This window comes from Oncorhynchus mykiss, chromosome 9 (assembly GCF_013265735.2).
Source record: "Oncorhynchus mykiss isolate Arlee chromosome 9, USDA_OmykA_1.1, whole genome shotgun sequence".
Lineage (NCBI taxonomy): Eukaryota > Metazoa > Chordata > Actinopteri > Salmoniformes > Salmonidae > Oncorhynchus > Oncorhynchus mykiss.
The window spans coordinates 21,850,836-21,877,133 of record NC_048573.1 but is presented as its reverse complement, the minus strand read 5'-3'; the positions used below and the strand labels follow the sequence as shown (position 1 = coordinate 21,877,133).

General features: G+C 41.5%; 1 protein-coding gene across 38 annotated transcripts in view; it reads right to left on the bottom strand.

The window, feature by feature from the left end:
- Positions 1–26,298, bottom strand: part of LOC110531736 (receptor-type tyrosine-protein phosphatase delta) — a 595,272-nt gene that overhangs the window by 313,170 nt on the left and 255,804 nt on the right. For all 38 annotated transcript variants that reach the window (XM_036987567.1, XM_021615095.2, XM_036987574.1 and 35 more), the window contains exon 7: positions 17,647–17,691. The gene's annotated coding sequence lies outside the window, so the exon portion shown is untranslated. The remainder of the gene's footprint in view (positions 1–17,646; positions 17,692–26,298) is intronic.

Genomic DNA, 26,298 nt, shown 5'->3' with positions numbered 1-26,298 from the left:
GTGTGTGCGTGTGTGTGTGTGTGTGTGCGCGCGCCTGTGTGTGTAGTTACTAAAATGAGATCCAGACACAGATCCGGGGAAAATGTCAAACAGTCTTGCTCCTACAAGCTGTGGTTTGTGTATTTTGGAGATATTTGACTAGATTAGAAAATAGCAGGGGGTAACTCAGCCCTTCAACAACAACAAAAATCAACAAGAGCCAGACAAAATAGAGTTAACACTCTGTAGGAAGTGAAAACATACTTTACGTTAACATCTAAAAGAATTTGAGGACCCCTGTAGGTATATATATATATATATATATATATATATATATACACACACTGTACACACAGTTGAAGTCGGAAGTGTATGTTTCTCACAATTCCTGCCATTTAATCCTAGTAAAAATGCTTAGGTCAGTTAGGATCACCACTTTATTTTAAGAATGTGAAATGTAAGAATAATAGTAGAGAGAATTATTCATTTCAGCTTTTATTTCTTTCATCACATTCCCAGTGGGTCCGAAGTTTTCATACACTCAATTAGGTGGTAGCATTGCCTTTGGTAGCATTGCCTTTAAATTGTTCAACTTGAGTCAAACGTTTCGGGTAGCCTTCCACAAGGTTCCCACAATAAGTTGGGTGAATTTTGCCCCATTCCTCCTGAAAGAGCTTGTGTAACTGAGTCAGGTTTGTAGGCCTCCTTGCTCGCAAATGCTTTTTCAGTTCTGCCCACAAATTCTCTATGGGATTGAGGTCAGGGCTTTGTGATGGCCACTCCAATAGCTTGACTTTGTTGTCCTTAAGCCATTTTGCCACAAATTTGGAAGTATGCTTGGGGTCATTGTCCATTTGGAAGACCCATTTGCGACCAAGCTTTAACTTCCTGACCTATGTCTTGAGATGTAGCTTCAATATATCCACATCATTTTCCCCTCCTCATGATGCCATCTATTTTGTGAAGTGCACCAGTCCCTGCCACCCTGTGCTTCATGGTTGGGATGGTGTTCTTCGGCTTGCAAGCCTAACCCCTTTTTCCTCCATACATAACGATGGTCATTATGGACAAACATTTCTATTTTTGTTTCATCAGACCAGAGGACATTTCTCCAAAAAATTCGATCTTTGTCCCCATGTGCAGTTGCAAACCGCAGTCTGGCTTTTTTATGGCCGTTTTGGAGCAGTGGCTTTTTCCTTGCTGAGCGTTCTATCAGGTTATGTCCATATAGGACTCATTTTACTGTGGATATAGATACTTTTGTACCTGTTTCCTCCAGCATCTTCACAAGGTCCTTTGCTGTTGTTCTTGAAATGTACGGTCATCTCTAGGAGACAAGCAAGGCAGGCCTTGAAATACATCCACAGGTACACCTCCAATTGACTCAAATTATGTCAATTAGCCTATCAGAAGCTCCTAAAGCCATGACATATTTTCTGGAATTTTCCAAGCTGTTTAAAGGCACAGTCAACTTAGTGTATGCAAACTTCTGACCCACTGGAATTGTGATACAGTGAATTATAAGTGAAGTAATCTGTCTGTAATTGTTGGAAAAAATGCTTGTGTCATGCACAAAGTAAATGTCCTAACCGACTTTCCAAAAATACAGTTTGTTTGCGAGAAATTTGTGGAGTGGTTGAAAAACGAGTTTCAATGACTCCAACCTAAGTGTATGTAAACTTCCGACTTCAACTGTATATATATATAGTACCAGTCAAAGGTTTGGACACACCGACCCATTCCAGGGTTTTTCTTTATTTTTACTATTTTCTACATTGTAGAACAATAGTGAAGACATCAAAACTATGAAATAACACATATAGAATAATTTAGTAACCAAAAAAGTGATAAAAAAATTAAAATATATTTTATATTTGAGATTCTTCAAAGTACCCACCCTTTCATTTGATGACAGCTTTGCACACTCTTGGCATTCTCTCAACCAGCTTCATGAGGTAGTCACCTGGAAATAATTTCAATTAACAGGTGTGCCTTGTTCAAAGTTAATTCGTGGAATTTATTTCCTTCTTAATGCGATTGAGCCAATCAGTTGTGTTATGACAAGGTAGGGTTGGTAAACAGAAGATAGCCCTATTTGGTAAAATAACAAGTCCATATTATGGCAAAAACAGCTCAAATAAGCAAAGAGAAATGACAGTCCATCTTTACTTTAAAGGCATGAAGGTCAGTCAATCCAAAAATGTCAAGAACTTTGAAAGTTTCTTCAAGTGCAGTTGCAAAAACCATCAAGCGCTATGATGAAACAGGCTCTCATTTGAACCGCCACAAGAAAGGAAGACCCAGAGTTACCTCTGCTGCACAGTATAAGTTCATTAGAGTTACCAGCCTCAGAAGTGTAGAATTCAAGGCACAATTAACCAGCATGGCTATCACAGCATTCTGCAGCAATACGCCATCCCATCTGGATTGCACTTAGTGGGACTATCATTTGTTTTTCAACAGGACAATGACCCAAAACACACCTCTAGCTGTGTAAGGGCTATTTGACCAAGAAGGGGAGTGATGGGGTGCTGGCCTCCACAATCATCAGACTTGAGATGGTTTGGGATGAGTTGGACCACAGAGTGAAGGAAAAGCAGCCAACAAGTGCCCATCATATGTGGGAACTCCTTCAAGACTGTCTGAAAAGCATTCTGGGTGACTACTTCATGAAGCTGGTTGAGAGAATGACAAGAGTGTGCAAAGTTGAACCCGATCTAGCATCTCTGGAGACCTGAAAATAGCTGTGCAGCGACACTCCCTTTCCAACCTGACAGAGCTTGAGAGGATCTGCAGAGAAGAATGAAGAAACTCCCCAAATACAGATGTGCCAAGCTTGTAGCATCATACCCAAGAAGACTCTACTCTTTAATCACTTCCAAAGGTGCTTCAATAAAGTACTGAGTAAGAGTAGAAAAACTATGAATAATTATGTAAATGTGATATTCAATGTATTTATTTATTTGATATGAATTTGGAAACATTTCTAAAAACCTGGTTTTGCTTTGTCATTATGGGGTACTGTGTGTAGATTGATGAAGAACAATAAGGCTGTAACGTAACAAAATGTGGAAAAAGTCAAGAGGTCTGAATACTTTCTGAAAGCACTGTATATATATTATACCTAGTGAGAATCTCCCCTTTCCACAGTGGTGTCATGGTAGTTTGTAGCCCAAACGGTTTGAACGTCAGCAGTACTAACTCTGGAACCTACAGTCATTTTTGTGAGGTGACCAATTTTCGGGATGTCTCACTGCTGGAGCTTGGCCATCTACAAATATCTGTAGCTTAAACTGACGGACTTTCATGGGGATTTTTTTATTATGTTACTTAGATTGACGTAACCAGACGTGTTTTGACTTCATGCAAGCCCAAACAACGTATCTAGCCCAGCTTACCACCCAAACAACACTACACTGTTGTTGTTATTGCACATTTTCCACCTGGTGATAGTGTATCACTGACACCAATAGGCTCGTTCACACCATCTGCCAGTGAGGTGCACAGAGACACCCGAGTGCCAAGGGAACACTTTAAATGTGCCACTGCCATAATGCCTCTGTCCCTCTGTGCACTTCTACGTGTCATGAGTGAGTCTCTAGATGAGGACACACTGTAGTAGGAGGCAAACGATGTGAGGACAAAGCAGGGATGCTGTTTGACATGAGTTGTGTGGACATCACCTGAGGATGTCTTCTCACACATAATACAGCCATGAGTTCCCACTTCCCACCGAGAACAGAGCTTGTTTTGAGTGAATGCCCACTAGGATTGGATACCATTTCAAGTCAAGTCAATTGAGACTAATTCAATTGAATCACTGTTATAAATCAGATATATTGCCTATGAAAAACTGAACTTGACAAGAAATTGACAACATCGCACAGCCAGCTGGCAAAGAGATGGGCCAACCAAAGGAAAGATGTAAGCCTTACTTTACAAACATAATTGTTTCTAGGTCTAAATCACAAAGGCTGTTAAGATTTTTTCAGTCTAGCATTAAATAACAATGATAGAAATTCACTGCATTGCTCAGCTACTTTGTAAAGTCACTGATAAACCGAGTAGTTTCAGTGTGATGGTAATTTCACCGCAGACAGTCTTTGAGGAGGGGATTCAATTCTGTCCCGACACATTTCTCTTAGAACAGCCTACTTGCACAAAACTTCACAACAAAGTCTGTGATTTCAGGGGTTGTTTCATGCTTCTGACGGTTTGATCGTCACTGTGTTTTCACATGCAATGGCGGAAAGAAAGAGTTTGTCTTTCTCAAGGTTCTTTTAGATACTCCCCCGTCTCCCATCCCCCTGCACAATTAATTTTATCTTTGGGGGTATTATCAAGAGGGAGCCTGGCAAAGCAGCATGACAGAAAATGGTAAAGAACCCGAGGCCTGGGGTGGGAATTAATCTGTTTGACAAGATCTCTCACAAACGATTTGCCTGGCTTTCGTTCAGTTGGATGTCGTCGCCACAACCCAGCGTATCTATGGGGCTGTGGATAAGCATGTTTCAACCATAATGCTGACAGAATCAAATCACGTTGGAATAAACAACGACAGAGCAGCACTGAGACTGAGATGGGGTTGGGAATGAATCCTAAACATGCATGTTTGAAAGTAAGAAAAATACATGAGCAGACTATTTAGCAGTGTGCCAAGGTTAAACGCTTTAACCTTGAGGTTTAGTATTTAGCAAGACCATGCCAACATCTTGAAGTGAGACAGCAGAGCACCGGTCAATCTTTTTGGAATCATGAAGGCACATTTTCCTAATTTCCAAGCCAACATAAGATAATATGTATTGATATGGTGAAATGAATCAAAGAAAAAAAGAACCCACAGAACATATTGGACCTGTTCGTTTATACCGGCTCTTTCAGTACTTTCCAAACTATTGATATCATCCCAGACGTTTGACGCATAATCCGGGATGCGGAAAATTAATCAAAGTAATGATTGAATAATTATCTCAAGTGCAATTAATTAAACATGCCAATGAACTCATCTTGAACAGCTGTCCTAGCTTCCCCATTTAATCACTTGTGAGAATTATCAAACACATGGAGGACACGGAGTGCATGCAATAATCTCCGCAAAGTGCATTGTTTACAACCAGTAATTAATACCATACTGTGTATTAGTGAGCAAAGTAACTGCTACACAGTCCTATAATTGTCCTAGAGAGAGTTGGGTTTGTTTTTCACCGGTTGCCTCCGAGACTCCTCCTTAGATAGCAGGCAGTTTATTTGAGCACTTCTTTTTTGGTTTATTCAATGTTGTCAACATACTGTATAGGCAGCGCTGCATCCCACAAATGACTCAAGGGATTACTGTTTGTTTGGCGTATACTTTTGTGATAACTGCCTTGCATTAGCGTACGAGTACAGTAGTATGAACATTAAACTGTCAAACCCTGTGCTAAAAACCTAGCTGCATCTCCGGGACACCCAATTCCCTGACCACATCCCCTCTACACTAGATTGTCCACATATACAGCATCATTTGTTTTACAGTATGTCACTGCCCTGAAACTTGAAATAATTTCCAATGTTTTTTTCTTGAGGGAAGGGACAAGCTAAGTCCGACAGTCAAACCCACATTCAGCCTATTTAAAAGGTTGCCGTGACCATGCCAACCGAGTCTGCCGGGTTTTTGCTATGAGGTAATTTTGGGCATCACATACCCCGCTTTCATGGTCCACCAAAGCCTGACAGTCACAGAGGACTGAGGGAAATGGAGTCTGTGGTTCTGACATATGGAGGATCTATCTGGAGCAGACTAGTGTCTGGTGGATGAATTAGGATTGACAGCTAATACAGTGATGTAACACGTGTGTGAATCGTCACAAGTGGACTCTCTTGGGTACTACTTTGCAGCGGTGATTATGGAGGAGTATGTAGCTATGGCGACGATAACTTACAGGTCATCACTGATCGCAATGATATGTCTATGGGCTTTTCTTACAATTCGTAATATGCACCAGTGTCCAACAATGGCGAAATTATAATCTTGATAATTACATGCACTTATTTGAGTTTACATAAAAATGGCACCATTGTGATTAGAATATTAAATAATTGTGGGCTGCTGAATCCAAATTGTAATTAGCATATTCATTTAAATTCCAATATCTCACACAGTACATTTCATTGGGAATGATAACAACAGGGCACAATGGAGATATTACAGTAATTAAAATAAGCTTAGTGTGAACTATGTGACTGCTCTGTCAAGAGTGTCTAACTACATGATAAAACGCAGAATTAAGTGTGTCAACTGATATGAGTGGTATGCACAATACTAGTCAGGGACAAAAAATATTGTCATTGTCTATATTTGAATGATTTGTTGGTTGGCCATGCATATTTGATGTAGTACACCCATTTATTTGACATGAAGGTGAAACGCTTCCCGTTTTGTCTGGGACCTTAATATTTCCGTTCCTATTAAGTTATTCTCCTCCGGGTCAAATAAGACTGAATAGAAACTAAAATAAATATTCCAGAGACATTGAACGATGCCTCTCAAGCAGTGTTAATGGTATTTAGCCTTATCTGGAATTGGTTTGTTTATACCCCGCTTGAAAAACACCAAATGCTTTTTGTCTCCTTTTGAGAGCATCTCAATTAACTCTTCCGACAAGAAAGTGGTGAATTAAGACTCTGCTATTCGATCAACACATGACCACAGCATGGGCATTAGGCTTCTCATGGGCCATGCTAATGTTGCTAGCTTTGAAAGCAAACTGCCCGTTGTTGTCCTCTGACTTTATTGCAGATTGAATTATGATGGTGTGTACAATAAATGACTTCAAATGATGTCATAGACATAGAGGTATTCCAATGTGATGCTTTGATGGGAAGGAGAATCCACAATGTGAAAATTAGAAACCATCTAAATGGCTGTGTCACTACAAAGAAATCTTTGAAACCATTGTTGTCAACAACAACAAAAAATGACTCGGCCTGCTGTAGTCACACTGGTGGACTCACTCAATACCTTTGAGCGAAATTGAATATTGATTGGCCCAAAAATACATTCAAAGCCCCAGTAAATGTTCCTTCTTGTTGTGAGGGAAATATATACTGGCTTTGATCGTTTTATTGTTAACCCTGATGGGTGGCTCTTAAAATCGATTTCCCTACCAAGTTATTGCTCTTTTTTCTGTGTTTAGCTAAATAAGCTGTTAGCCCGGCAGATACTCTGGCCAGCTAAAAGGTTATTGTTGACTCTGCTTCAGAACAAGGATGGCAATAAATTGACATTGTGAAGTTCTTTGGCTGTGAGGTTGTGCAAGGCTTTTAAAGGATTTCTAAGCGCATCGATAGCAATTATATTTAAATGACCCAGAAATGTCAATTTTTTTAGATGATAGTTGGCGTGACTGTTCAAATGCACCCATTTGCTGTTTTGATGGTATTTTGACCTTAAATGATTTTTTTTTTACAGCATACTACTATCTGAAAATTGCCTTGCTTTGTGATAGTGATTTGTGGTTCAAGAGGTTTTTTGGAAAAGGTTGCAGGATCATCATTATTAGGGTCATATTTAAGTGGTTTGTATGACATGCTCTAGCATGGGAATCTCACGTGTTGTTTAATAACAGGTTGACTGAAACAACTCTCTAACATAGCAACTCTCTAACATAGCAACTCTCTAACATAGCATTATAATGTCCCCAATACCCACGGAGTTGTTTGTATGGATATGTCTGACCTAACAACAATGCATTGCACACACGTCTAGATGGGAGAGGCTTTACAGACAACCAGTCAGTTAAGAACAAATTCTTATTTTCAATGACGGCCTAGAAACAGTGGGTTAACTGCCTGTTCAGGAGCAGAACGACAGATTTGTACCTTGTCAGCTCGGGGGTTTGAACTTGCAACCTTCCGGTTACTAGTCCAATGCTCTAATCACTAAGCTACCCTGCCACCCCGATTGATTTGATGACGTACAGTGCATTCGGAAAGTATTCAGACCCCTTAACTTTTCCACATTTTGCTACGTTTCAGCCTTATTCTAAAATTGATCAAAAAAAACAACAACAAAAAACATTTATGCCAATTTATAAAAAAAAAAAACTGAAATACCTTATTTACATAAGTATTCAGACCTTTGCTATGAGATTCTAAATTGAGCTCAGGTGCATCCCGGAGTCACCTCTTAACTGTTGATGTTGAGACTGGTGTTTTGCAGGTACTATTTAATGAAGCTGCCAGTTGAGGACTTGCGAGGCGTCTGTTTCTCAAACTAGACACTCTAATGTACTTGTCCTCTTGCTCAGTTGTGCCCCGGGGCCTCCCACTCCTTTCTATTCTGGTTAGGGCCAGTTTGCGCTGTTCTGTGAATGGAGTAGTGTCACGTCTGCTCCCGCTCTTCCCCCCCCTGGCGCTTGAGGGAGCCAGGCTGCCCTGCATCACGCACTCCTATCATCTATTACGCATACCTGCCTTCCCTCGTCACGCGCATCAGCGATATTGGACTCACCTTGGCTCACTCATCACCTGTTATTACCTCCCCTATATTTGATAGTTCCCCAGCTCTGTTCCCCGCTTCGCATTGATTGTTTTTTGTTTTTGTTTTCTTCCTGTCTCGTTCCATGTCCGTTTCTTATTAAATGTTTGACTCCCCGTACCTGCTTCATCTCTCCAGTGTCAACTCATGTGACAAGTAGTACACAGCGTTGTACGAGATCTTCAGTTTCATGGCAATTTCTGCATGGAATAGCCTTCATTTCTCAGAATAAGAATACACTGATGAGTTTCAGAAGAAAGTTATTTGTTTCTGGACATTTTGAGCCTGTAATCGAACCCACAAATGCTGACGCTCCAGATACTCAACTAGTCTAAAGAAGGCCAGTTTTATTACTTATTTAATCAGGACAACAGTTTTCAGCTGTGCTAACATAATTGCAAAATGGTTTTCTAATGATCAATTAGCCTTTTAAATTGATAACTTGGATTAGCTAACACAACGTGCCATTGGAACACAGGAGTGATGGTTGCTGATAATGGGCATCTTATGCTTACGTACGCTTATGTAGATATTCCATAAAAAAAACTGCCATTTCCAGCTACAATAGTCATTAACGTTTCCAGCTACATACAACAATAACAATGTCTACACTGTATTTCTGATCAATATTTTATAAATTTGCAACAATTTCTAAAAGCCTGTTTTTGCTTTGTCTTTTGGGGTATTGTGTGTAAATTGAATGAAAAATGAAAAATGAATCAATTTTAGAATAATGCTGTAACATAACATGGGGAAAAAGTCAACATGGGGAAAAAGTCAAGGGGTCTGAATACTTTCCGAATGCACTGTATGCCGCGTAGCCAGAGCCGAATGGAGACGAACGGAGACGAACTGATTCAATTCAGTCAGTTCAGTCAGTCAGTCAGTCATCCTTATGAGCCCTTCCCTGCTACCTAAATTATAGACGTGGCTATAAACTTCAGTGAGGATTAGAAATTTGTCTGCCGAAGTTGGGACTTGTTCAGAATCATTCCGTTTTTATCTGAGAATTTACATTTTTTACAAAAATGTAGACGGTAATCCTGTAGTTTTACATTTTTTTTGTGTGAAAATCACAAATGTGCTTTAGCTGTCACCCTGGCCTGATATTGGCTACACTATCTAGCTACTTCCCTCTCCTTACCATGGCAAGCAGGAGCAAAGGGCACTGTGCCCTGTGTTGTTGTGTTGCAGGGTTGCAGCACAATCTATCCCCATTGAGCAGTGTAGACTGTATCACGTGAAATAACAGATGGTTACTAGTACCAAAAAACAATATTATAAGTTATTTCTCGTGTAGGCTGTTATCCTACTCAAAATAAAATAAAGTTGAATGGAACAAACTGGCCACTTTAGCTCCATGTGATACAGCTGCCCGGTGGGAAGCACGAACCTCTTCGCCCAAACATATTGCTTCGCTCTGGGACACCTGAGCTGAGGATAACAAGCAGCTCGATACAACAGTGATGCGCTGGTCATTCCAAACGGCTTGTCGTTAGCTAATTGGCATGTCACGGTGCCACCCAGATGGTGAACAATACTAAGTTATTTCTCCCTCGCCCATCAAAATAAACATTACTTTCTTGTTTAACTAGTGCCATGCTGCTGTTGTTGCCAGCTAGCCAGCATAAACTAGCTTGCTGGGAAGGGCTAATCAAGACGACTGAAATGACTGAACAGAATCCATTCATCTCCACTTGACTCAGCTACACGACATACGTCCTCGATTTGGGCACCAGGCGTAAAGCCTCCCCTCTGTACATCCAGGCTGTATCACATCCGGCCGTGATTGGGAGTCCCATAGGGTGGCACACAATTGGCCCAGTGTCGTCCAGGTTTGGCCGGGGTAGGCCATCATTGTAAATAAGAATTTGTTCTTAACTGACTTGCCAAGTTAAATAAAGGTTATTTTAAATTTACTGAAACAACTATGTAACATGGGATTATAATCGCCTCCATACCCAACTAGTATGCTTTTGGTCGTCACTATATAATGGAGTTCAAGGTGAGCAGATTATTTGGTGGCAGTTTAAGTCATTCTCTAAACTGTGTTTCATCTCCCACTTGTAAGCACGTCATCTGTTGTGCAACCATTTTCTTCACTCCCCTTTCAATCTCTCAGTCACCCTCTCGCTCTTTTCTCTCTTTCTTCCTTCCTTCCTTCCTTCCTTCCCTCCCTCCCTCTGTCAGTGTACAAGTCACACCCGAGCCATCCATCCAAACCCCTAGACCATGAAATTAGCTTAAGACATAAAGCGGTGAATGACACAGGTGTGGATACAAATGAGAACATCCAAAGGAAGAAGTGCAGATGTGAGATGTGCGACACTGTAGTGGTTAAGACATTTAGAATTACATGTCACAGTTTACTTATTCATTTAATTTGTGCCTAGTCTTTTGGGGGCTGATGTGTGTAATGTGTATTCCAGAAGCTAACGCTAGCTTGATATTAGCACACGCCGGAGAGCACAAGTTATTCTTGTGAGAAACTCATATTACCGCCTCTCATTTCCCAACGAAAACTTTTGAAGTCGTTTAAGCTTGTCTGCAATTCTTCTATGCGCGGTATAAATTCTGACACCTCGTCCTCTATCCTTTTTAACGTGTTCAGATATTCAAATATTCTATTCATCCGCTTCTTTAATAATTGTCTCCCGTGTACAACTAAGATTTGGAATACGACAAGCCCCGGGGGAATCATGGTGGCTATTGTTTGCGACAAAGCATGTTAATGTACCTGCGGAGCGTCTTGACTGACACCGATGTAAACAAGTCCTGTGATAGTGGGGATGATGAAAACATCTATTGTGTGTTCTGACTGTGTGGTTTTGGGCTGCATGACATGGACTGGGCTTGATTGTCGGCACGATTAGCAATTTAATAATGTGGGAGTTGTTGAGAGAGAGCGATAGAGTCAGAGCCATGTTAATATCCACAGTCAGTTGGTTTTGTCACAAAGGGGACGCGAGTGAATGTGCCAAATGAAAGGCAGACATTTCATGAGATGAGAGAGTGACATTTATACAGCAGGCCTTTTATGAGATATTCTAATTTAATGTAGATTCAGTGACATACAGTAGATGTTTTGCCCCTTTAGCCAAAATCATGCAATAAGCCAGGGGTGACAAATCAAGGGGATGTGAGAAAACACTGGTACCATCTATGTATTTCATTGTTCTATTATGCCCATGGGGCGGCAGTGTAGCCTAGTGGTTAGCGTGTTGGACTAGTAACCAAAAGGTTGCAAGTTCAAATCCCCAAGCTGACAAGGTACAAATCTGTCATTCTGCCCCTGAACAAGGCACTGTCCCTAGGCCGTCATTGAAAATAAGAACTATGTTCTTAACTGACTTGCCTAGTTAAATAAAAAGTTACTTTAAAACTGTGCAGGTAGGAGTACAGATTAAGCAAAAATGTGAGCACGTTGAAATCATTGAAAATTGTCAGCATTAAATGGAAATGTATAGATTGTAGGCCTACTGTGTTGTTTTGACTAGTTGGAAAAACTCCACCTCTAGAGAGAGAAGGAATATATTACAGCTCAAGAATGCTAGAATGTTATTGACTATTGGCATTTCTCATCATAGGCATTGACTCCATTCTTTCCGTTACATCCTTCTCCATGATGGGCAAAGGTTTGCTGTCATCTATTTTCCTCCAAAAACCCTTTGAGTTCCATTAAAGCCGTATTCAAAATGTGTCGTCCAATTACCCAATCTCGACAAAAGGGGAAAGTAAAAGAGGTACATGCAAAGTGTGAAGGTATCTCTTTTGATTGATGGGACCTTTTTTGGTGTGTGAAGGGGAGAGTCGAGAGTGTGTCCACCGATTAATGATCCTTGGCGTTTTTGAATGATTACTAGCGGATTTGTCTCGACACTGAGAAGTGAGTGTGGAATTGAAAAGCTAATCAATTGCTCCTTTGCTTGGGCAAATTATGGACTAATGATTACCTGCTATAATGTGATGCTGCCATCATCTACATATGGATACGCCTGCTGTGGAAACGTTGTAGAATTAATATGAAAACAATGTGAAGAAGCAATACCCCATCACTAAAACAAAAAACGCTTGGCATAAACCAATGACTCCCTTTTTACTGGCTTGTTCATGTGACACCAATATGTAATAAAGGTGTTATGCATTACTTTTCAACAAATGTATAATATTTGGAAATACAAAGATCCCAAATAACCAATACATGCATGACTGCAATAGCAAACATACCAGCAGTCTCTAGTGCAAACAAGACTATTTGCCTTCGCAATTCAGTGTGGAGTATTCATTGAACTAGCAGTATGTATGAGTACCTATGAAATGTGTTGGCCATAACAGAAATCTGCTCAATTAGTCTGTCCGGGGTGAGTTGGATGCAAATAACAGGTAAAATGTCCATCCCGCCTAACCAATTATAATGTATTTGGGCGACATTGGCTGTTTGAGTTACAGTGGAATGATGGGTTACTAGGCGACAGTGGCTTAATAACTATCTACCCTGTTTGAGTTACACTGGAATAATGGGTTACTGGAGAACCGTCTTCAGAAATAAAGCTGACAGTTATATAGTGTTGTACAGTACATTATAGAAGTACAATATAAATGTGGATCCTAATGAGGTTATTCTGTCAATACGATGCTGAATTATGAATAACAATCTGGCCACACCACTGTGGTGAATTGATTGCTTTTATTTAGTATCCCCTGCTAAATAGTATATTGTACATCTGGTAAAAAGTTGTTTATTTCTGTCTCGGACAAAACAGGTCCAAGTCCATCACACGCTTGCTTGCACATATGCACACACACACACACACACACACACACACACACACACACACACACACACACACACACACACACACACACACACACACACACACACACACACACACACACACACACACACACACACACACACACACACACACACACACTAATTCAAACACAAGCACTTGAGGGATGCCCAAGGTCAAGAGGTGTTCAAGGCGTGCTTGGCAAAAATCATGACACCAGCAAATATGTCATGACGTTCTCTTTATTTACATGCAAGTTGCTGTCTCAGCCTGTTCCATATTGTGGTAATTTCCCATTTGAATGTCATAACGTCATAACGGTTATTGCAGTCGTTGAAGCGAACATTAACCAGCCTTCTCTCTTTTTGCCCTTTTTTTAAAACAATCTATCTTCTCTCTCAGATGAACCTTTTATCACTACCTTTCAATGCTTGTCTGCTTGTCTGTCTGCTTGTCTGTCTGTTTATTTTTCTCTACATATCTCCCTTTTCTCCCTCTCCACTATAAACTCATCCTCTCACTGTTTCTCCACTGACATAACTATCTCTGCCAACATTTCTATATCTCTCCAACTCTTAGAATCATCCGCTCTCTTCAAACTCAGTATATTTCCTTCGCTCCCTCGCTCTGTCCATCAACCTCTCTTCCCATTTTTCTCCTTGACATTAATGGTGAAATGGGGAGAGCTACTTGTTGTTCTCTCCATCTTTTCTTAACCGTAGGGGAAAACGATCGCAAAGTTCCCTCTGAATAGCTCTGTAAAATGGGTGCTTTGACATTTCCTCCCAGAGATGGGCCGGCACATTATATCACAAATAATTGGAGTATATTACAGATATGACATGCTGATGGCAGGGTGGGTTCAACCCCTCACATCTGCCTCTGCCAAGCTTGTACACAAAGCTTGCATTTTGTTACAGGCACGTCTCTACACTATACCCGGCGAGAGGCCTCCTTTCTCTGCTCTCTCTGCCTTACTCTCGTTCTGTAATCAACAGTGATTCATCTCTGACACGTCTTCTTAGGATGGTACAGTGTTCAACAGGGGCCCTTTGAAGCCAAGTTGTTTTTTTTGTTTTGCGGGAATGACATAGCCAAGCTAAGAAAGATGGATACAGAATATAAGCTGTTTCTCAGAATTGTTAGTTGAGGCGATGTTGGTGGAGTAGGCCTGTGTCATCATGAACAATGGGTCACATCCAGACAACCTCAATAAGACCCTACACCCTAGATTAGACCCTACTGTAAATCTGAAAGGACTAGAAAGGTATAAACAAATTCCATCTCTGATTAGCCTATCAAAGGGCAAGGGAGAGTTCATGCTATATTATTTCCTGTGTGATTTGTACATGTGCATATAGGGAATAGTGGTTCGAGATTTGTTTTTGGACCAGGCGATGGTTTCCTAAATAAAAAGACTTCAGCTATCAGGGACCTCTGAGTAGGTCAGTTTGTTATCATCAGTTGACAATCTGACCTTGTGAGTTCAAACAAATGTGACAAGATGAGTCCTTCTTTAAGTATGCTACAAACAGGGAATTGTTTGCAACATCCCTCTCTTAAACTGATCCAAGACCAGTCTCATGAAATGTTTACTTCCATCAACTAGTGTATTTCTATAAAAATTGTGGCTAACTTACAGCATCACGTACAGCACACAACATTCTAGTAGGAACTACATAATCCAAAAGGCCATAAAAGGGAAACAGATCAATATGTTGCAAAGAACCATTAGATAATCTATTCATCTTTCTAAGGTACAGTTCACTAAACGTTTGACCTAAACTTTAATATAAACTTTTCTACACATATAAGTTAATTGGCCCAATACTTTTGTCTCCTAAAATGGGGGGACTACGTACAAAAAAGTGCTGTAATTTCTAAATAAAATACCATCAACTTAAAACTGATCATCTGCACTTAATTTCGAATCCAAGGTGCTGGAGTACAGAGCCAAAACAACAAAAAATGTGTCACTGTCCCAATGTTTTTAGAGCTAGATATATATATACAGTACATATCACCATCACTAAAGGAGACTGAAATACTGGAGAATGTTAAAGTAAGGTATTATGGTTTGTAGAAACAGCTGCAGTTTTGGTATCAATTACTGCTACAGTGATGGAAGCATATCCAGTCACAGAGGTAGGTTTACATCAGTCATAATACTCAGTGTGTGTATTATGAGTACTCTGTCACTTGATTCTATCTATCAGCAATGTTTGGTATTATAAAGTACATCTTTATAATAGTGTAAATGCTAGTCACACGAGCCTCCGCAATGTTGAGTCATTCGGGATATTTTTTTGATACACCCCAGTAATTCAAAGTGATTATCGTTAATATCATTCATATTGGAAGACATTTCAGTGCAGCCTGCTGAAATATTCTCATATCCGGCGGGGCTGGCGCAGCCACTTTCACAGCGACGACAGCAATATTGCGTGTGCTTTGAGTTTATGCAAAGCGCACCATCTCCCTTCGACAGTGCTCAGTCAGAGAGACCGTGGCAAATATCATTAAATGCTCTGCTAACATTTCTCTCCCTCTCTCTTTCTTACCCTTCCCTTTTTTTTGCTGGCTATCACTCTGCAGTGCACAGGGGAGAGAGAGTGCATTGATCAGCCAAAGTGAGTCTCCGAGGTGACTCCGCCTCTGAATGGGAATTGCTCATTTCACCTGGGTGCCTAGCTTAGTGGGGCTAACGGGGAGTCACACCAGGAGGGAGTAGAAGCCGAGGCCAGGGCCCCCGGTCAGGGCTTGGCAGGCGGGAGATAAGAGCTTTGGGTCCACTCCTCGACCAGATAGTGCTACTAGAGCTCCCCCTCTCTCTCCATTGCTTTCTTACTGGCTGGCACCATGCTCTCTCTCTCCTTCTCACTCTACCTCAATTGCTCACGAGCACACACTGCTACATTCGCTCTCATTCTCCCTCTCACTGTCTCGCCTTCCCTACACATATGTGAGAGACTAATAATACATTTGGCGTTCTAGTGAGTCAGCCTTCCGTTCTCGGGCTAAAATAAAAGTAAAACATGGGGCCTTTATTGAGTTTGAAATCACTAACAGTGGACATCCCAGTACAAATATTCAGCACAACACTAGTTGCCCTGCTAATGTACCATGTGTCCACAATACATGGACACATGGTACACAATACACACAATACGTACACAATACAGCACTAACATGATGTCCAAAGCAGATGTTTAGACAGCAATTTATAAAGGCAATTAAAACATTTAGCAATTTTAGACGACCAGCTTCTTTTACGTAGCTCTGTTACACAAAGTTATAGGGGTGTAATGTTTTGTCACATGCACCGAATACAATAGATGTAGACATTACCGTGAAAAGCTTCTTACAAGCCCTTAACCAACAATGCAGTTCAAGAAATAGAGTTAAGAAAATATTTACTAAATAAACTAAGTCAAATATTTACATTTGGTTAATTGTTCAGCAGCCTTATGGCTTTGGGTAGAAGCTGTTAAGGAGCCTTTTGGTCCTAGACTTGGCACTCCGGTACATAGCTATTTACATATTGTTATTTTCAACAGTGATTTAGTAAACCATTAACAAAGCTTTGGAACAATCTTAACAATAAATTGCAACATAATGAACCAACTTCGCTGCCAGTGTTAATTCAACATGTCCTAAACTTGTGTGGCCTTAACATGCATCCCTGCTGCACACCTAATTCTTCACAAGTCCACCACGCAATCCAGCCGGTCACTTAATTTCCCTACTTCATTCTCCACATGTTCCAAATACATCCTCCTCACCAGCTACATCCTTATCCAGTCTATCTCTCCTAGTCTGCCTCCTCTGTGACAGTCTCATCACAATCTATCAATCAGGCTTCTGAAGCCTAGCACACAGCACAAGGCATGGCCAGTCTGGCCTCATCAGAGCCAGTCAGTCTCCCTCTCTCTAAAAGGTTTGGCTTGCCAGATGCAGCCTTTTCTCTCCACTAACCAAGGGAGAAATGGCAGAACAATGACCTGATCCGAGCCATCTGATTTGCGGTTGATTCCATTTCTATGTAAAAGATAGATTGAAAATTGCTTCCAGTATGGACTATTTTACGCTTGTTTTCAATTCAGACACAGAACATTATCTGAAATGACTGCTTTTGAAATGGAATTAATCCCAATCCAGGGGCTAATTGAAATGGTAATTAACAAATTGTGTTGTTATACCCATTGTGGCAAATCTATTGTCCACACTGGTTGATTGTGTGGGACCAGTGTCAGCCTTGTTAACCCATCCAGGCAGCTCTGGCACTCAACGCATGGACATAATGGCTCCAAATTGGCAATCACATTTCAACACACCACATCCATCTCAAAATCGTACCTCCTCTCAAGCCTCATCCTGTGGTTGTCGTCTCAGGAAAGAGAACTGGAACGACAAGAGAGAGAAAAAACAAGAAATATTAATGATATAACCGCAACATGATATCTTGTCACAGAAATAATATTATTAAAGCATATCATCATATTTCAAAGTTGATTTGTTTATAGAATTAACCATTATGTAACAACAAAACAACATTTTATCACTGGTACCATTTGGGTGCCAAACTCTCGCTTGGCGGGTAACACACAAATTTCATGCACAATCCTAAAAATTACTTAGCAGAAATATTGATTGGCTTTGTGGCATATAATGAAAACATACAGTATGTAATTACGTTCTCCTTAAAGCAGCACCACAAATTACACTTGTGGAGTTGATTATTTACTGTGCCGGGAAGATTTGCTCAGGCTATTTCCTGCTAAATGATACGGTGCCCATACAAGCCTGTGGACTGATATTCTTGTAAATATTAGCTGCTTATTGAACCAAAAGGGAGAAATGTGCTTTAGGTTGTTCCGACAAAATTATGCAGTAATAAAAATTAAATAAAAATTGCCAAATTGGATGCACCCTAATTTCAGTCGTCATGCTTCAAAATCCCTGATTTGGCCCTGTTTTTCATCAATGTTCATTAAGAAATACTAGTGGTCATGACTGAAGGCAAACATGAGTTGTCTTGGGGGTGTGGTTTGATGTGGATATTTCTTGGATGTGTCTTTGCCATTCAATCACAACAAACAAAGGCAGTAGTGAGTACAGTGAGGTAAACTAAGCTATGGAGAAAACTGAGTTTTGAAGTGGAGGACTTCTTCCCTCCCTCCCAACTCGCCATCTCAAGATGGTCAGCTAATTCAGTTCTATGCGTAGGCTAAAGCCTTCGCTGCCCTTGTGTTAAGCCAAACTGACAGCATCTAACTAGCCAGGCTTGGTGATAGCTGCAGCATGCTCTCCTATCCAGCTGATATTTATGTGTCAAATCTTTTATGGCAAGATAGCAAGAGCCCGTGTTTAGAATGTGTTTCATAAGACACTTGTTCTACAACATCTGGCTATGAAAGCAGCTGGCAACTCAGTTTCAATGTTTCATCACGTCATGTCACACCACATGTTACTGTGGAAATGGTATCAACTGTGAATTGTCCTACAACACAATCAGCTGTCCTACAACACAATATTCTATAACTTGCTAGTTTTGTCTCATCTCTCCTTATGTCCACTGTTAGATATTTCTCGGGGGACAAATCCTAGAACTACTAGTATCCCTACAACAGGCGTAGGCTACATGTGTAAATTGCACCATCATCTCCCAGCATGAGTGCAGATACATTTATCAACAACAACAAAAATGGATGAGTGTGTTTGTGTTACAAAGACAAAACATTTTATGCTGTAAATATCATATTGATGTGCTTATAATGACAATATGCCTAAAAATACAAATAAGTTGTGTTTAGAGTACAACTTCAGATGTCTAACCAGAACAGCATTTGTCTATTGTGCCAAATATAAGGAGTTGGTTGTCAACCACATATTGACATGCACAGCTCTCAGAGGTTCTGTCTTCAAGTCTCCAGTGGGTGATAAAATCCCATCCATGATATACAGTTGAAGTTCGGGAGTTTATATACACCTTAGACAAATACATTTAAATTCAGTTTTTCACAATTCCTGACATTTAATCCTAGTAAAGATTCCCTGTCTTAGGTCAGTTAAGATCACCACTTTATTTTAAGAATGTGAAATGTCAGAATAATAGTAGAGAAATATTTATTTCAGCTTTTATTTCACCTTCCCAGTGGGTAAGAAGTTTACATACACTCAATTAGTATTTGGTAGCATTGCCTTTAAATTGTTTACCTTGGGACAAACGTTTTGGGTAGCCTTCCACAAGCTTCCTACAATACGTCGGGTGAATTTTAGCCCATTCCTCCTGACAGAGCTGGTGTAACTGAGTCAGGTTTGTAAGACTCCTTGCTCGCACACGCTTTTTCAGGTTTGAGGTCAGGGCTTTGTGATGGCAACTCCAATACCTTGACTTTGTTTTCCTTAAGCCATTTTGCTACAACTTTGGAAGTATGCTTGTGGTCATTGTTCATTTGGAAGACCCATTTGCTACCCATTTGATGACTTGAGATGTTGCTTCAATATATCCACATAATTGTCCTTCTCATGATGCCATGTATTTTGTGAAGTGCACCAATCCCTGCTGCAACAAAGCACCCCCAAAATATGATGCTGCCACCCCCATGCTTCACGGTTGGGATGGTGCTCTTCGGCATGCAAGCCTCCCCTTTTCCCTCCAAACATAACGATGGTCATTATGGCCAAACAGTTCTATTTTTTGTTTCATCAGACAAGAGGACATTTCTCCAAAAAGTATGATCTTTGTACCCATGTGCAGTTGCAAACCGCAGTCTGGCTTTTTATTGGCGGTTTTGGAGCAGTGACTTCTTCCTTGCTGAGCGGCCTTTCAGGTTATGTCAATACAGGACTTGTTTACTGTTGATATAGATACTTTGGTACCTGTTTCCTCCAGCATCTTCACAAGGTCCTTTGCTGTTGTTCTGGAATTGATTTGCACTTTTCGCCCCAAAGTATGTTCATCTCTAGGAGACAGAACGCATCTCCTTCCTGAGCGGTATGATGACTGCGTGGTCCCATTGTGTTAGTACTTGCATACTATTGTTTGTACAGAAGGATGTGGTACCTTCAGGTGTTTGGAAATTGCTCCCAATGATGAACCAGACTTGTGGAGGTATAAAAAAATAAAAATAAAGATTTTCCCATGATGTCAAGCAAAGAGACACTGAGTTTGAAGGTAGGCCTTGAAATACATCCACAGGTACACCTCCAATTGACTCAAATGATGTCAATTGGCCTATCAGAAGCTTCTAAAGACATGACATAATTTTGGGGGAATTTTCCAAGCTGTTTAAAGGCACAGTCAACTTAGTGTATGTAAACTTCTGACTCACTGGAATTGTGATATAGTGAATTCTAAGTGAAATAATCTGTCTGTAAATCTTTTGGGGAAAAATTACTTGTGTCATGCACAAAGTAGATGTCCTAACCGACTTGCCAAAACAATAGTTTGTTAACAAGAAATTTGTGGAGCGGTAGAAAAACAAGTTTTAATGACTCCAACCTAAGTGTATGTAAACTTCCAAATTCAACTGTAAGTATTCACACCCCTGAGTCAATACTTTGTAAAAGAAGCCCATACCCCAATTAATTGAAGCTGTTCTGAGGGCAAAAGAGGGTGCAACTCAATATTAGGAAGGTGTTCCTCATGTTTTGTGCACTCAGTGTATAAACATGTGTGTTTCTTTCTAAATCCTGTCCAAACAATTGAATTAGCCACAATTGGACTCCAATCAAGTTGAAGTGACATCTCAAGGATGATGATCAAAGGAAATTGGATGCACCTGAGCTCAATTTGGAGTGGCATTGCAAAGGGATGGGAATACTTAGGTAAATTACATTTCCGTATTTCATTTTCAATACATTTGCAAAAAAAATCTAAAAACATATTTTAATTTGTTATAATGGGGTATTGTGTGTAGATGGCACAAACAAATACAAAATAATCAATTGTGAATTCAGGCTATAACAACAACAAAATGTGGAATAGGTCAAGGGGTAATGGATAAGTGAAGTCAGGTGTCAGGAAGGGTGGAGTGCATGACAGTCCATCCTGGATATGACAGAGTTTGACTCAACCCATGGGTCCAGCATGAGGAGTCCAATATCTACAGGCCGATGTGAGATTCAGGAGGATGGCACTCTTCTCATAACACTCTGTAGCCTACAGAGTAATTCATATGAGAAGAGTGTAATTGCTAAATGTATGTAGATATTCTAAACAAAGTGTTTTGATACATTTCAAGTGTAACAGTTCCATGTAGAATTAACCATACTTCACATAACACTGTAGAAGCAGTGTCTGCTAATATAACAATGTTCAAATATTATACCTTCCTATATGGTGTCCCGTAAGACAGGAATGATCTGATATGTTTGAAGAATACGCAGGGTCCCACCCCCCTTTCGAGTCAATAATAAAATAAATAATGATAAAAGGTTATAAATGTGTCTTGTTTAATTTTTATGCTGATAGGAAGGTATTCAGACATCGGTATCAACCTGTCTTTTAGTCAGTGAACTCCATTTCAAAAGCATCTCTTCTTCCCATCTATAGAAAAACAAGGAAGAGTTGATGAGTAACACATGTATTGAAAAGGTGATATTAGTAAACTGTCTTATTAGTAATGACCTTTTGACCCTTCTGAGGTGTTTGGCAACGCCTGATGGACATGGCAACGTAGATCAGCTCTAGTTACAGATACCTCCCATGTAGGAACCAGACTTTGGCTCCTATATCCAACCCAGCTCATATATCACAGAGGGAGAAAGACTCTCACCATACATTTTTTATTTTTGACCTTTATTTATTAACTAGGCAAGTCAGTTAAGAACAAATTCTTATTTTCAATGATGGCCTAGGAACAGTGGGTTAACTGCCTTGTTCAGGGGCAGAGCGACAGATTTTTACCTTGTCAGCTCGGGGATTCAATCTTGCAACCTTTCGGTTACTAGTCCAACGCTGTAACCACTAGGCTACCTGCCGCCCCACATGGAATCCAACAATAAATACAAGGTTGAACATAGCCAATCAGATATCCAGATTCACAGCTAATTCAGAAGGGAGGGCCTCCCGAGTGGGCAGCGGTCTAAGGCACTGCATTGCAGAGCTTGAGGCGTCACTACAGATACGGGTTTGATCCCAGACTGTGTCGCACCTGGCCGCGACCGGGAGACCCATGAGGCGGTGCACAACTGGCCCAGCGTCGTTCGGTTTAGGGGAGGGTTTGGCCGGCCAGGATGTCCTTGTCCCATCGCGCTCTTGCGACTCCTGTGGCGGGCCGGCACATGCACACTGACACAGTCGCCAGACGGACGGTGTTTCCTCTGTGTGCCTTGCTTCCCGTTTAAGCTACCAGTGTGTCAAGAAGCATTGCGGGATGGCAGGTATGTGTTTCGGGGGACGCTTCGCCTCTCCCGAGTCCGAAGAGGAGTTGCAGTGATGGGACAAGACTGTAACTACCAATTTGATATCCCGAAAAAGGGAAGAAAAAAATATTTAAAAATATATACAAATAAATATTTCACAAGGGAGACATGCCGATATGTCTCTGATTGGTTGGCATTGCTCAATCGGGCCCAGACATAGTCCATTGGCACAGTGGAAGGTGGCACTTCCTTACAACATACTGTACAAGACACACAGATACACACAGCACTGATTACATTATCAATCGTGGTTAGGTGAATTCCAGGACAGAAACTATTTTGACTATTGACTAGATCAAATGTGACCAATCGGATTCAAGTTTCCTCGATTATTCTGAAGCGAGACTGGTGTCTGGCCACTGCTCCAGCCTTCTGTAACAGCTCCTGATATGGCTGGGGCATTCCCACAACGCTGGTGAACAACAAATCCACCATGTTTTGTACGTACCCTGTGAATATCATCACTCAATAAACAGCGGGGGAAAAGTGAGGAAAATAACTTTCTCTAGTTTCAAAGTAATGTATATGCTAATGGAGAGATCGTAACTACATAATATATTCAGGCCGGTGACGCTGACATTGTTACTATGCAACCAGTTGCATCGCGCAGACAGAAACAAACATCTTTCTGGTAAGAAGAGGGGCGGGGGCGTATGCCTTATGGCTAACGTGACATGGTGTGATGAAAGAAACATACAGGAACTCAAATCCTTCTGTTCACCTGATTTAGAATTCCTCACAATCAAATGTAGACCGCATTATCTACCAAGAGAATTCTCTTCGATTATAATCACAGCCGTATATATCCCCCCCCCCCAAGCAGACACATCGATGGCTCTGAATGAACTTTATTTGACTCTTTGCAAACTGGAAACCATTTATCCGGAGGCTGCATTCATTGTAGCTGGGGATTTTAACAAGGCTAATCTGAAAACAAGACTCCCTAAATTTTATCAGCATATCGATTGCGCAACCAGGGGTGGAAAGACCTTGGATCATTGTTACTCTAACTTCCGCGACGCATATAAGGCCCTGCCCCGCCCCCCTTTCGGAAAAGCTGACCACGACTCCATTTTGTTGATCCCTGCCTACAGACAGAAACTAAAACAAGAGGCTCCCACGCTGAGGTCTGTCCAAAGCTGGTCCGACCAAGCTGACTCCACACTCCAAGACTGCTTCCATCACGTGGACTGGGACATGTTTCGTATTGCGTCAGACAACAACATTGACGAATACGCTGATTCGGTGTGCGAGTTCATTAGAACGTGCGTTGAAGATGTCGTTCCCATAGCAACGATTAAAACATTCCCTAACCAGAAACCGTGGATTGATGGCAGCATTCGCGTGAAACTGAAAGCTGCTTTTAATCAGGGCAAGGTGTCTGGTAACATGACCGAATACAAACAGTGCAGCTATTCCCTCCGCAAGGCTATCAAACAAGCTAAGCGTCAGTACAGAGACAAAGTAGAATCTCAATTCAACGGCTCAGACACAAGAGGCATGTGGCAGGGTCTACAGTCAATCATGGACTACAGGAAGAAATCCAGCCCAGTCACGGACCAGGATGTCCTGCTCCCAGGCAGACTAAATAACTTTTTTGCCCGCTTTGAGGACAATACAGTGCCACTGACACGGCCTGCAACGAAAACATGCGGTCTCTCCTTCACTGCAGCCGAGGTGAGTAAGACATTTAAACATGTTAACCCTCGCAAGGCTGCAGGCCCAGACGGCATCCCCAGCCGCGCCCTCAGAGCATGCGCAGACCAGCTGGCCAGTGTGTTTACGGACATATTCAATCAATCCCTATACCAGTCTGCTGTTCCCACATGTTTCAAGAGGGCCACCATTGTTCCTGTTCCCAAGAAAGCTAAGGTAACTGAGCTAAACGACTACCGCCCCGTAGCACTCACTTCCGTCATCATGAAGTGCTTTGAGAGACTAGTCAAGGACCATTCCACCTCCACCCTACCTGACACCCTAGACCCACTCCAATTTGCTTACCGCCCAAATAGGTCCACAGACGATGCAATCTCAACCACACTGCACACTGCCCTAACCCATCTGGACATGAGGAATACCTATGTGAGAATGCTGTTCATCGACTACAGCTCGGCATTCAACACCATAGTACCCTCCAAGCTCGTCATCAAGCTCGAGACCCTGGGTCTCGACCCCGCTCTGTGCAACTGGGTACTGGACTTCCTGACGGGCCGCCCCCAGGTGGTGAGGGTAGGCAACAACATCTCCTCCCCACTGATCCTCAACACTGGAGCCCCACAAGGGTGCGTTCTGAGCCCTCTCCTGTACTCCCTGTTCACCCACGACTGCGTGGCCACGCACGCCTCCAACTCAATCATCAAGTTTGCGGACGACACAACAGTGGTAGGCTTGATTACCAACAACGACGAGACGGCCTACAGGGAGGAGGTGAGGGCCCTCGGAGTGTGGTGTCAGGAAAATAACCTCACACTCAACGTCAACAAAACTAAGGAGATGATTGTGGACTTCAGGAAACAGCAGAGGGAACACCCCCCTATCCACATCGATGGAACAGTAGTGGAGAGGGTAGCAAGTTTTAAGTTCCTCGGCATACACATCACAGACAAACTGAATTGGTCCACTCACACAGACAGCATTGTGAAGAAGGCGCAGCAGCGCCTCTTCAACCTCAGGAGGCTGAAGAAATTCGGCTTGTCACCAAAAGCACTCACAAACTTCTACAGATGCACAATCGAGAGCATCCTGGCGGGCTGTATCACTGCCTGGTACGGCAACTGCTCCGCCCTCAACCGTAAGTCTCTCCAGAGGGTAGTGAGGTCTGCACAACGCATCACCGGGGGCAAACTACCTGCCCTCCAGGACACCTACACCACCCGATGTCACAGGAAGGCCATAAAGATCACCAAGGACATCAACCACCCGAGCCACTGCCTGTTCACCCCGCTATCATCCAGAAGGCGAGGTCAGTACAGGTGCATCAAAGCTGGGACCGAGAGACTGAAAAACAGCTTCTATCTCAAGGCCATCAGACTGTTAAACAGCCACCACTAACATTGAGTGGCTGCTGCCAACACACTGACACTGACTCAACTCCAGCCACTTTAATAATGGGAATTGATGGGAAATGATGTAAATATATCACTAGCCACTTAAAACAATGCTACCTTATATAATGTTACTTACCCTACATTATTCATCTCATATGCATACGTATATACTGTACTCTATATCATCGACTGTATCCTTATGTAATACATGTATCACTAGCCACTTTAACTATGCCACTTTGTTTACATACTCATCTCATATGTATGTATATACTGTACTCGATACCATCTACTGTATCTTGCCTATGCTGCGCTGTACCATCACTCATTCATATATCCGTATGTACATATTCTTTATCCCCTTACACTGTGTACAAGACAGTAGTTTTGGAATTGTTAGTTAGATTACTTGTTATTACTGCATTGTCGGAACTAGAAGCACAAGCATTTCGCTACACTCGCATTAACATCTGCTAACCATGTGTATGTGACAAATAAAATTTGATTTGATTTGAGTTGTGTACGCTGTTGA